General features: G+C 45.7%; 1 long non-coding RNA gene across 1 annotated transcript in view; it reads right to left on the bottom strand.

Annotated features, from left to right (window-relative positions):
• Positions 1–2,651: 2,651 nt before the first annotated feature.
• LOC109305756 overlaps positions 2,652–12,924 on the bottom strand; it is an 83,267-nt gene continuing 72,994 nt past the window's right edge. The window contains exons 3-5 of the long non-coding RNA XR_002099700.1: positions 12,475–12,593; positions 3,293–3,463; positions 2,652–3,202 (exon numbers count right to left, since the gene is read on the bottom strand). This is a non-coding gene — a long non-coding RNA (uncharacterized LOC109305756). The remainder of the gene's footprint in view (positions 3,203–3,292; positions 3,464–12,474; positions 12,594–12,924) is intronic.

The raw sequence follows: 12,924 nt of genomic DNA on the forward strand, positions 1-12,924 counted from the left end.
GATGTTTACCAGAAATTCCTGGCCTAGTCTGGTGAGACTTTATTTCAGCGTGTCGATAATCAAGACAGTGCTTTCCAAAGGTATTTTTAAGAGCACCTGTGAAATTAAGTACTTTTCTCAGGAAGCACTTTTCGGTTGTTGTGTAAGCAGTTTTTGTGCAAGGCTGAATGCGTCTCTGTTTTGTATACAGTGTCCCAAAGGCAATGTTTGTTTTCTTTGTTCCAATAGACATTAGAATTGGCTCACTAATGTTTTATTCATGAAAGTATATCTTGTGAATGTGGGCTCAAATATGTATTAGAGGCAAAAAAAAAAAAATCACTAATAGTAATGCCTGAAAGAATCTTTACTTGTGTAACAAATGGACACATAAATTAAATTACCACTGCTAGTGCATGCCCGGCACTCAAACTGTAGGCCAGTTCAAAATAATTCTGAAGCAATTAGCTGAGTTCAGAATTGCAAATCAGGAGTTTATTGTAGTCAAGAAAATAGGGCATCTAATCCTAAATGAAAAGGGAAGTACAGGTCTGTAACATGTCTGACAAATTACTGTCAGGTTGGTGGAACATATCAAACTGCTCTGTCACAACAGCTAATCATAAAATAAAATTCTACCTAAGTGTCTTTTTTAGTCTTTCTCAGTAGTTCAGTATGTTTCTATGCTACTGGAGTGAAGGATTCATTTTGTTTTCCACTTTTCCATTCTGCCTAGAGTCAGCCTCTGAGTGCTTATAGAAATGTTTGGAAATAATGGAAATGATTCTAGAGATGATAGCAGCTTATTTATTTTCATTTAGTCCTCGTCTGCATTGGAGTTTTGAGCTACATTTGAGTTTTAGAGCCAGCATAGCTACAGAGATACAGTTGAACGGTTCCAAACTCTTAGTATTGATCAGTGGTTCTCAGCCTTTTTAGACTCAAGGCATCCCTCCATAATTTTTGTGAATTGAGTGGCACCCATTTAAAAATCTATTGCATTTACTTGGATCCCAAATTACTTTGAATTTAAGTACAACCCCAATAAATATATACATTAAAAAAATTATAAATGTGTTATAACTTTCTGTGTATAGAATCTAATTATTGGAAAGTCACCTTTAAATGCATCTCCTCCACTACTACAGTGGGAGGGAGTGGGGGGCAGGAGATCACACAAGCAGCCTGATCCCTGTCCCCTGCCCTGTGCTGTCAAGCATCCCGATGACTGCATGCCCCAAAACCTGCCCCCGCCCCATGCCTGAAACCCCTGGCACTGCTTACCCTCTGGTTCTGGTTCTGGCTCTGGCAGAGCAAGAGCCATGCCTGACAGTAAGCAGTGGGAGGGAGGAGAGGAGGAGAAGGTAAAAGGGGGGCAGAGGCTGCCATGGAGGACAAAAGCTACAAGCAGGAGACTATAACTCAATCCTTTGTCTTTCAGTGAAATTTAGTCTCCTTAATACCATTGTCCCTCTGAAAATCTTTTAAAGAGTTATTTTTAAAAATGACACTCGGGTATTATTTATCATTTTGGTATGTTTGAAAATTGTACTCAAGACCTCATGTTGACTGGTTACCATTTGACAAGAAAGTTAAGGTAAATTTATGTCAGCAAACTTGGGAGAGCAACAGGTTGTTTTAAATAAAATGATGACTATAGGCTTAGTGTCAAAGCCAAAAAAGGTCATTTTACTTTCAAACTAATTGTAAGTAATTTGATTCTAGTTTATATTCATTTATCTTCATAGATATGGAACAGTAACCGGTTACATATTAAAATGAACCCTCTATTTTGCAGTAGTCGGGTCTGTTTGGAGGTCATGCAGGGAGGCAAAATTACTCTTTATTTTTATCACATTGTATACATGTCCCTAGCCACAATGTTAATCCAGCTCTTTCATGAAGCTAAATCACTGCTAGAAACTAGCAATTGAATATCCTACAAAAAAGCCTACACTAAGGACCTGATCCTGTGCAATGCAAATGAAGAGTATAAGAAAACCCTGAGGGACCATGAAAATTTCAGGGGTTTAGAATAGCAATTTCTTCTTGGCGTTAAGAATAGAGTTACTATTAACAAATGCCGTAATCCACTGATAAGAGAAAGTCTTGACTGGCGGTTTTATTCCTCATGAGATTTAGTTCTTTCCTTTCATCTTCTCTGCGCACTGAAAAAAATCACCTTTTGGCATAAAAGCCTTATGATTTTATGTTTCTTGTACAAATACAATTTTAACCTATCTGTGAGACTTCCATTTCTAAACTTTAGTTAGCACAACAGGCATGTCTGCAATGGGGAGTGGGGTGGTGGCTGGGGAGGATCAGTGGCTAAGTGCCAGCCTGGAATCTGGAAGACTCAGCCCTGCCATTGACTCCTTGTGTGACCTTGACCCCGAGGCTTCAGGTAGAGACACACATAACATTTGAAGTGCTTTAAATGCTTCACAAATGGAGTGCTTCAGCTATGGACAGACATGTATCCCCCACAACTGGTCCCTTCATTGGGGCACGTGAAAATCACTACAGCTGCATGCAGGGGCATATTTTCCAGGTAGGAGGAGCTTGCTGGATCCTGCGGCTCGTCCCTCCATCAGAGAGGAGGAGTGGACCCAACTGTTAATGAGCGTTCCCTTGTGTGTTCCACTTCCCCCCCTGCAGCCTTTGCCTCCACCTCTCTGCAGAGGATACAAGAGTGCTCATTGACAGTCTTTTCTGCTTACCCCCCCCCCACAAAGCAGAGCACTATGGGATGCTGAAGGAATGAAGGAGTCCCGGGCTTGCCTGTGGAACATACACATGTAACCTGAAGCACTGCAAAATGGAGCACTTCAAAGAAATGACTGCTTTCTTTAGGGTTATTTTGGGAGTGCTTCCACCATTTTTAGGGTGCTTCAAAGGGCATGTTTGTCTGTCTGCTCACCCTTCAAAGCACTTGCGAGGCATTTCAAGCATTTCAAGTGTTATGGATGCTTGCCAGGGTTCCACCAGATTGCTTGGCATCTGTGATTCCTCTAATATCATCAACACAAACATTATGTTGGCATGATGGACCCGATACATGTCCACGCTTGCTCTAAGCATTGCCCAGAAATATTCACCCACCGGCTCCCAAGAAAATAAAGGAATGTAGCTGCCTTAAAGCAGTGCTGATACATGCTAATAGGTGTGTCTTAGGCCAAGACCCTGGGAAGAGACTTGGTGACTTGGTGCACACTCAGTGTTCCTGCAAGATAGCAAAATTGCCTTATTTTCAGGAACTAGTACATATGAAATAGGAGCGAGTACGTGGGATGTGCTTCAGAGCAATACTCACAGGTCTGGCAGGAGGTGGCATATATATGTTCCAAATGTGTTGCATCATCCATGTGCAAAGCTGACTGGATACTGCAGAGCACATAGGTGAAAAAAACAGAATTGCTTACATTTATGATGAATGATGTGGGTTTCAGTGAAGGACATATTTCTTTACAAGCCCCAATCCAGCCTGTAATAAAACACCTGTGTCTTAATATAGAGATGCAGGTATGTCAAAACACTTTAAAAATAAAAGTAATACACCCCCAAACCTCTCCAGAAAAAACTCTAATTGAAGGACTTCTTTCCAAATAAACTCAGGTTATATTGGCCCTACATGGGTTGTGCACTACAGGAAATAAACCTAGAGCTTGTAATTCTTTGGCTTATCTTTATGTGCACCATACCTAGTACTATTGGGATTTTACTGAGAGTGCAGCCATATTTGCTGGTGTTCTTAAAACCTGAACTCCTGACATCACGTGGTTATGTGAAAATCTGTTTTCTCACATTTTTAGCTGTCAAAAAATACCATTTATAATAGTAATATTGTAAACTGTTAAGCCGCAGAAGGCCAGTGCTCGTAGAGCAATTGAGGGCTCTGTCACACAACCCTCCCACACCTTCCTACCATCAGTGAGCGTGTCCAGTGGTCTCTTCAAAACCTCCAGTGAAGGAGAATCCAGAACTTCCCTGAGCAGCCTCTGCCATTGCATTACTATTCTTAACAGTAAGTAGGTTTTTCCTATTTTGCTACAATTGTTGAGTCATGCACCCTGTGGCATGGGAAAACAGCTGGTCTTCCTCTTCTTTATGGCAGCCTTTCAAAAAACACACTTACGTATCATCCTCACTCCTCCCCACCCTGGCAAGTGTCTTCCAAAACAGGGGGCACATGTTGATTTTCTGCCCAGCATAGAAGCATTGAAATGCTATAAGATGACTGATTCTACCTTTCCTACTCTTCCCTCCAGCAGCTACATGGAGGGAAGGGTTGAGTCCAGCAGAGGCAGATTTAGGACCAGTGTGGCCACAGCCTGTTTTGATTCCTGCTCCACCCAAATTTAAAGCTAACTGCAGCAGCAGTGGCATTTCTGTTCGGCAGCACTGGTGGAGTCAGTTGACTTCATCACTCATTGCAAACTGCTTGATTCCTGCCAGTTGCTCTGTACTCCACAGGTGTTACTGACCTCTCTCCTTTTTAATTATCTGGTTGATTCACTAATCAAGCTATAGTCTGTTTAGAAGTTTTGCTGTCTGTTAGCTACTTCTTGTTTCTATTCTTCTATTTGCCATCCCTGCAGACTGTTTTTAGTTCTTTTTACAATCTTAGATTTGCCCATGGAGTCCAGTCTTCAACAGCACCTACTGTTTCAGCTTTTGGCTAAGCAGCCAAGAGCTGGTGACAATTTAATTGTGAAAGGGTTAAAACTGTATCTTTTGTCTGACTAAGAAAAGGAGGGTGAGTTAGCTGAAGGCTTGGTCTGTTCCTGCTCTGTAGGGCCATATCTCTGGATAAATCTTTTTTTCTTCATAATGCCTGCCCCAAAATAAGGTTTGTGTCTTACTTGGGAGGGATGTATGGTATGCAAGAAAATATCGTATTAGAAAACTTCTATCATGTCCCCACTCACTCTCATTTTATCCAAGCTAAACATACTGGCTAAGTACAGACAGTCAAAAAGCCCAAGGCTGAATTGATTTAATCTGTGTGAGTTAGTCTAAGCTGAGTAGATTGAACTGGTAAGTGAACAGACATTAATTTTTAATTCCAGAAATGCAGCCACATGCCTGCAGTGGCTCATGCCAGAAGCCAGGGGCCGCTAAAACACACCTCCCTGGTCTTCTGGCATAAGCCACTGGATGTCTATCTGGGGCCAAGGCTAGCCCACCCACCCTGCGATGGGCAGCGGGGAGGGGAGGTTGCAAGGGAAGTGAACAGCATCCTGGGATCTGGAGGGACTGTGATTCACTTGAATCTGGAGGGGATCTGGTAGAGAAGTTTAATAAACCAATTTAACCTAAGTCAGTTAGGTCTGAAACTGTATCCATCGAAGTTTATCTTAAACCAGTTTCAACTATTTTGAAAGTGGTTTATGTGCACTGAACTTCTGTTGTGTTACAGATTTGAACTGGTTTCCAATTACTTATACCAGTTTAGGTGTAATTTCTGTCCCTAGCTACCTAGTTCTCCCAAACTTTCCTCATACAGTTTGCCTTTCAACCCCTTAATGTTTACGGTTGCCTGTCTCTGGACCCCTTCCAGTTTCTCCACATCTTATAATTTGGAGCCCAGAACTATACACAGTACTCTAGCTGAGGCCTAATTAGTGCCAGTAATATCACCTCCCCTTGTCTTGCACCTAATTCTTCTATTGATGCTGTCCAAAATTACATTAGACATTTTTGTGAGCATATCACACTGCTATCTCATGCTGACTCTGTGATCCACCAAAACCCCCAGATACTTCTCAGCAATTCTGCTACACAGCTAGTTATCTCCAATTCTGTATTTGTCCATGTGGTTATTCTTCCTTGGAGGCAGCACCTTACATTTCTCTGCTTTTAACTCCAACTTGTTGTCTCTAACCCAGCTCTCCAATCTGTCAAGACTCTTTTGAATTTTACTCCTGTTCTCCAAAATGTTTGCAGTCCTTCCCAGATTCATGTCATGTGTAAACTTGATCAGGAGACTCTCTAGTCTGGCATCCAGATCATTAATAAATATGTTAAACAGCAGCAGGTACAGGATGCCTGTGGAACTCCACTTGAAACTTCCTGCCATTCTGAAACTGATTCATTTTCAATTATCTTTTGCTTGAGGTTACTGATGCACCCAACTAGTTACCTCGTCAAAGAAAAAGATCAAGAAGATTTGGAATGATTTATTCTAAACAAATCTATGCTGGCTGTTAGTGAGCAGTCTTTTCACCCTCAGATGTTTTTTATAATTTGCTCTAGTAACTTCTCAGGTATTGAAGTTAGGCTAACTAGTCTACAATTCTTCCAGCTCTCAATTTTCCTTTTCTTCTTAAGAAGGTTGTTTTTGGTCACCACATTCCTCACTAGCTACAGCTCTCACAAACAAAAACACAAGTACCAAGTCTCTTAGCACCTGCTGGGGGTAAGCATACCCATGTTTATGGTACACAGGGGGTGCATCTACAGGAGATGCATTAATGCTTATTAGCCTAACTTAATGTGCATTAGTGGTACATGCCTACACATGTATGCCCTTACTGCACATTAAAAATGATTAAATTAGGCTAATTGTGCCTAAATTTGAATGCAGGTATCAAATTGAGGTGCTACTAGTTAAAGCACATTAATGCATGTGTAGATACAGTCCGGCACTAACTTTAGTGCCAGGTCTGCCCAACCACTGGGGCACATGGCAGGGCTGCAAGGCCAAGTGCACTAACTTTAGTGCCAAGTCCCTGCACATGTAGACACCTGTCAAAAATCACTTAATGCACATTAAATTTAGTCATGCTTAAATGCACATGTAGACATGCCCAGGGTAGTGTAGCCTAACACCATAGTCTAAGAATGGAAGAACTGTGGGACACTCCCCCATAAAGTTGAAGGCTTAATTACCACAAGTCTGAGAGTCATGTAAATGAACAGTAACACTGCCCACCCTGCCACCAAATTTCCAGCCCCTTGAGCTATGGAGTATTTATGGCATCATGTCATTTGGCCCATAGGTTGCCTACAGGGCCAGGAATCATACAGTGGGACACGTGACAGCTGCTATGGCTCTAGGAGCCATGACAGTTAATTGTGCCACCATTCATCCCACTGCCAAAGTTTCTGCCCCACTAGGAGGCCTGCAGGCCCACTTCTCCATAGAGTGCTCTAACTGCTGACTGTGCAGTAGACTGGCATAGGGATACTCTCCACTACTCCAGCTAGAACTGGGCCATCTAGCTGAGAATGCAAGATTCACAAAGTTAGAAGAGAACAAGCAAGGCAGGACAGGCATGTCTGTGGCTCTGTGATACGGGCTTTCAGCTGAGAAAGAGAAATCCTAGTCCTTGCTCTCAGGATTATTTCTGTTTTCTCCTTCCCCACAGCCTGATCTTCAACTGGTTTAAATTGGAAAATGCAAAATTTCATCCATCAAGACTCAGGCTCTAGATAACTAATTTGAATCTGTTTTTTACTTTGTTGCTACAGTATTTGAAACACACAGACTGTATTTCCCCAGCAGTCTATAAAATCAAGAGGACACTGTTGCAGAGAATGACTGGCCCGCGCTAGCAAAGCAAACCTGACTTACAGAGCATCAGCAACTTCTGTACATTCAGAGCTAACTCTATCTTCTAGCACCATTTCCCTTACTTACTAATAATATAAATAACTCTTTGTGCTGCTGGGATTCAAGATTTGGCTTCCTTGGTCCATTCATCTCCTGCAGTCATATTGTTTCTATGTATGCCTCTGCTCTCTGTGGTCACTGGCAGATAACCAGTCTGTCCAATATTAATTTTCTCTGCTTTCACTGAATCTGATTTTTATTCAGGCATTCTGTGCTTGAGATGTAACCAAAACCTGTATTTTCCTATGAGTAAAAATGGGCCACTAGTACAAATTAATCATTAATATGTTAAAAAGCTCTGCTCCAAGAAAATATGAACTGCTAATTTGCATGTTAATAGACCTCTAACACCCAGGAAAGTGACAAATGCAATCTTCAGCCAGTCACATTGAGAGTTATTTAGAATAATAGAAAGAAACTTATGAAATATACAAAGCCATCCTGAATTTTTAAAAGAAATTATTGCTACTCAAATCCCTTTATGCAGTTTGTTTTGAGAAAGAAAAGAAATTCTAATTTAGAGTATTAAGAGACTGAAAATGTGTCAGGGAATAAACACTTATCAAGTGTGTATTGTACATTTGTGATGCCTTCATAGCAAAGCAATATGAAATGTAAGATGGAAATTAGTAGAAGGCTGCTAGGGAACCTTGAAGAGCAAACAGTCAGAGACAAAGATGAACAAACAAATGAAAATAAAAATAATTGTCTTTAACTATATTGGAAAGGGAAAGTCAGAGTCTGTAAATCGACTTCACACTGAAGAATAAAAGGACTAAGTCATGGAGAATAAGAACATTGTAGAAAAGTTAAATGACATATTGAATCAGTCTTTGCTGCAAAACAGTTTGAGGAGATAGTTCCCCCAGAGCTACTGTTTGCAGGTAATATAGATAAGGCATTGCAGGAGTCAGAAGACGCTCTGAAACAAATTGATCATTTGCATTGCAACAAGTTACTAGGAAGAGGGAGGTTCCAACTAAAAGCCCCACAGTGAATTAAGAATGAAACAGCAAAGCTACTAGCAAAACTACTTAATCTATCATTAAAAATAGCTACTATATCTGAAGGCTGGAGATTAGTCAATGCTGTACTAGCATTTGGGAGTATGCTGAGAATTACAAGCCAATTAGTCTTTCTATCTTATTTGGTAAATTGGATGAATATGCAATTAAGGTTAGAAATACAAAGTACCTATTTTTATCTATCTATCTAGTTCCAAAATATGTTGCCCATCAATGTAATATCTAATGAGAAAATACTCTGATAATGATAAACCAGCTCTGTAGAGCGGGGGCAGGCAATTATTTTGTGTGGAGGGCCACTTACCCAGTTTTGGCAAGCTGTTGAGAGCCGCATGGGTAGCCCCACCCCTTGACAGGTGCCCCACCACCTGGTCACTATCTTGGGACCAATATCCCAGGGCCAGCACTGCTGGGGCCCAAAGTGGGGCACAGGCTGGCAGGGGTCTGTGGAGGCAGGCTGGGCTGCACCAGCAGGAAAAGGCGGGTGCTGGCTTGGCTCCATAGAGCCCCTGCCGGCTGGGACCCCAAGGTCCCTGCTCTGGGCCCCGCCGTCATAGGCCCCAGGACCCTGGTGTGGGCCCTGTGCGCCCACTGGCTCCCACACCTGCTCACTCCCAGTGCCCCCCAGCCCTGCGGTACAGGCAGAGGGCAGCATACAGACCTGACCCCCTGTTCACTGGCAAGGAAGAAGCTGGTGCTAAACGTGGGGGAAAATGGCTCCTGCCCGCCCCGTGGCCAGCACTCCCTGCTGCAGGCACTCACAGCCCATGCGGGGCTGTCTGGAGCAGGCACGAGCAGCCCCACGTGGACTGCAAGTGGCTACAGCGCAGGGCACTGGCCATGGGGCGAGCAAGGAGCCACTTTTCCCTGTGCTCAGCACCAGCTTGTAACTCGCCCCCACTGCCAACCTGGGCCCCACTGGCTCTGGGCTTGCCCGTCAGGGCTGCACATGGCAGCAACAGCTGCAGCCCCCACAACTTCCCACGCTGGGCAGTGTTGGCTGCTGCTGCCCACCCAGAGCGCACTGGCAGCCCACAGGCAGTGATGGCAAATACTGCCCGGCATGACAAGCAGGGGGGCCACAGCTGCTGTTGCCATGTGCAGCCCCAACAGGCAAGCCTGGAGCCAGCTCAGGGCCCAGACTGGCAGTAGGACCGGGTTACAAGGTGGTGCTGAGTACAGGGGGGGGAAAGCAGCCCCTCACCTGCCCCATGTCTGGCACCCCGTGCTGCAGCCACTTGCAGCCCATGTGGGGCTGCCTGTGCCTGCTCCAGACAGCCCCACACAGGCTGTGAGCGACTGCAGCAGGGATCACCAGCCACGGAGCAAGAAAGGGCTGCTTTTCTCCATGCTGAAAGGAGCAGGAAAGGAGCCTGGGGCAAAGTTGAGCATGGGGGGAGGAAAAGCGGCCCCTCCCCAACTCCATGGCTGGCACTCCCTGCTGCAGGAACTTGCAGCCCATGCAGGGCTGTCCAGCGCAGGCCGCAAGCATGGGCCATCAGCCACAGAGCATGCAAGGGGCTGTTTTCCCCCCATCTCTGTACTCAGCTTTTCCCCGGGCCACATTTCCATGGGCTCCTTCCCTACCCGAGGTCTTCCCCCCCCCTTCCCCCTTACCTGTGGTTCCAGCATGGGGCAGCCATGTGGTCTCAGGATAGAAGCCCCTGGTGGGGCTTCCAGCTGGGGGGGCTAGGCCAGGTGGACCCCACTGTTGTGGGAGCCTGCTGAGCTTCCCTTGCATCCTACTGCCCTTGGTTCCTGTCATTTTTGACAGGAGTCAAGGGCAGAGAAATATTAATTTTCTAAATTTTTTAAGGGCCCCACAGGCCAGATAGAAAGGCCTCATGGGCTGCATCTGGCCCACAGGCCATATTTTGCCCACCCCTGCTGTAGAGGAATGTCACACTTTGTCAGTTTGCTATCTCTTTCAGCTACTAAAAAGCAGATAAAGGAGAACTAGTTATGTATGGGCACCTTCCAAATTTTTATTTGAAATAAATTGGTCCACAGATAGAAAACAAAAAGTAGAGATTAATTTTAAAAATGGAAGGAGATCACTAGTTCTGTGTACTAAAGAGACATTGCCCCCTTGTCCAGACCACTGAGAAAAATGCTAAACAATTCCAGTATTACATAAGGGTCCTAGAGGCATCCAAGGTTGGGCAATTATTTTGGCTGGAGTGCCACTTAATGAGTTTTGCTGACCTGTTGAGGGCCACACACACAAAATCTTTCAGAAAGTATCATTTTAGGAAATTATAGATAGAAAAACAAATAATATAGTAAAAATCAAACATCTACTATAACATGTTTCAATTTTATTTCAGAAAACAATTTTTCCTCCTGATTTTGTTTTTTTGAGTAGTGTGTATATAGAAGCAATTGCATAATAGCTCAAAGTAAAGTATTACTCTTGTATATTATGTGTGTTGGGGGGGAGGGAGATGTGTCTAGGGGATTGCGTGTATGGGGCAGCCAACCCATGTGCTAGGTCCTGGGAGCCAGTCGGGAACAGAGTGGGGAGGGAAGAGGGAAGGGAGCACATGTAGCAGAGCTTGCTCAGGTGGTACAGTGCAGGTGAGATCCTCCCTCCCTCCCCCCTCCCACCTGGCCTGCAGCTGCCCCTGCAGCACTCCTCATGGGGGGCGAGCCCTGCCCGCTCAGAGTCGCCTGTGCCATTGTCCTGCCTGCATCCGCCCCATGCCCATCAAACAGCATCACCCAAGCCCTGGCCAGAACACACAGCTTCCCGGTGGGATGGCTGCTCCCCCTACCTCCAGCAGCTCCTCTTCCTCCTCTTGCCCTGCAGTGCCACTCCAGGCAGCAGGTAACATAGCAAAGTCAAAGGGACAAGCACTAGGCACCATGCATCCAGCCAGGTGGGGAAAAGCTGCAGTCAGGTGGCTCCTGCCTCAATGTGTGGGGCTCCAGCTCCTGGCCGCCTTCCACTCTGCTTCTCCTCCTTTTGCCCCTGATGAACTGCCCCAGGCTATCATGGAGAAGTGTGGCAGCCAACCATGGAGACATGTGCTGGGCACCATGCTCAGAAAGTTGTGAGGGGAGGAGGGTTCAGCTGGGTACTTCTGCCCCAGCATGCAGGAGTCCAGCTCCAGCTCCTGGCCACCTTCCACCCACTCAGCTGCCCACAGGCAGCAGCTTATCACTGGTGGGTGGACTGGGTGGAAGGCGGTCAGGAGCTGGAGCTGGACTCCTACATGCAAAAGCAGAAGCACTCAGCTGAACCCTCTTCCTCCCACTACTTTCTGGGCATGGTGCCCAGCACACGTCTCTATGGCTGGCTGCCACACTTCTCCATGATACTTGGTGCCTGGAGCAGTGCAAAAGGAGGAGAAGCAGCTTCTGGAGACAAGGGAAGCTAGGAAGTACCTGGGCAGCTGCAGCCACACTGAGAGTAGCCCCACCGGGAAGCTGTGTGCACTGGCCAGGGCCAAGGCCATTAGGAGGCACAGGTAGGAGCGTAACATGGGCTGCCCCAGGTGGAAGCAGGCAAGGCTCGGCCCCATGCAGAGTGCTATGGGAGCAGCTGCAGGCTGGATACAATGAACTGGAGGGCCACATCTGGCCTGTGGGCTGTATTTTGGCCACCCCTGCATAACTGCTAACTTTTTTCCATATTTTCCATAACCTCCCCCAACCCATTACTGCTGCCACTGCCCCCATCCACAGCTGACTCTAGCCCCCACATAACTGGCCGTAGTGGGCAGGAGTAGCTTGGAAGCTTCCTCCGCCCCCAAAAAGCAGGGAAGCAGTGATGGTAGGCAGATGTGGGGGGAGGGAAGGGGAGAGGAGAAGGGGCATGCCTTTGAGCATGAAGGGAAAGGTGGATATTCTTACATGTTTTGGGGGCTTTTAAAAAGTCTCCAGAAGTTCCCACAAGTCACAGAAGTGAAGTCCAATCCAAAAGACAGGTGCAGCCATAACACTGCAACCCCCCTTTGGATCCACCCATGGGCCTGGGTTTAGAGAAGAATGCAAAATTAATGGGGACAGAGAGAGAAAGTAATGAAACTGAGCATGACTTTGCAAGCCAGCACTGAAGAGTCAGAAGCCAGGTCCTTTTCCCCCTCCCAGAGGAGTGTCCTCATCACTGGGTTTATTCATAGTTTCATAGTTAGTAGGGTTGGAAGGGACCTGAGCAGATCATCAAGTCCGACCCCCTGGCATGGCAGGAAAGAGTACTGGGGTCAAACGACCCCAGCAAAGTGATTGTCTAGCCTTGTCCTAAAGACCCCCAGGGTAGGAGCCAGCACCACTTCTCTTGGAACTTGGTTCCAGACCCTAGCC

The sequence above is a fragment of the Crocodylus porosus genome, unplaced genomic scaffold (genome assembly GCF_001723895.1).
Source record: "Crocodylus porosus isolate Cpor-Errol unplaced genomic scaffold, CroPor_comp1, whole genome shotgun sequence".
NCBI classification, from domain to species: Eukaryota; Metazoa; Chordata; order Crocodylia; family Crocodylidae; genus Crocodylus; species Crocodylus porosus.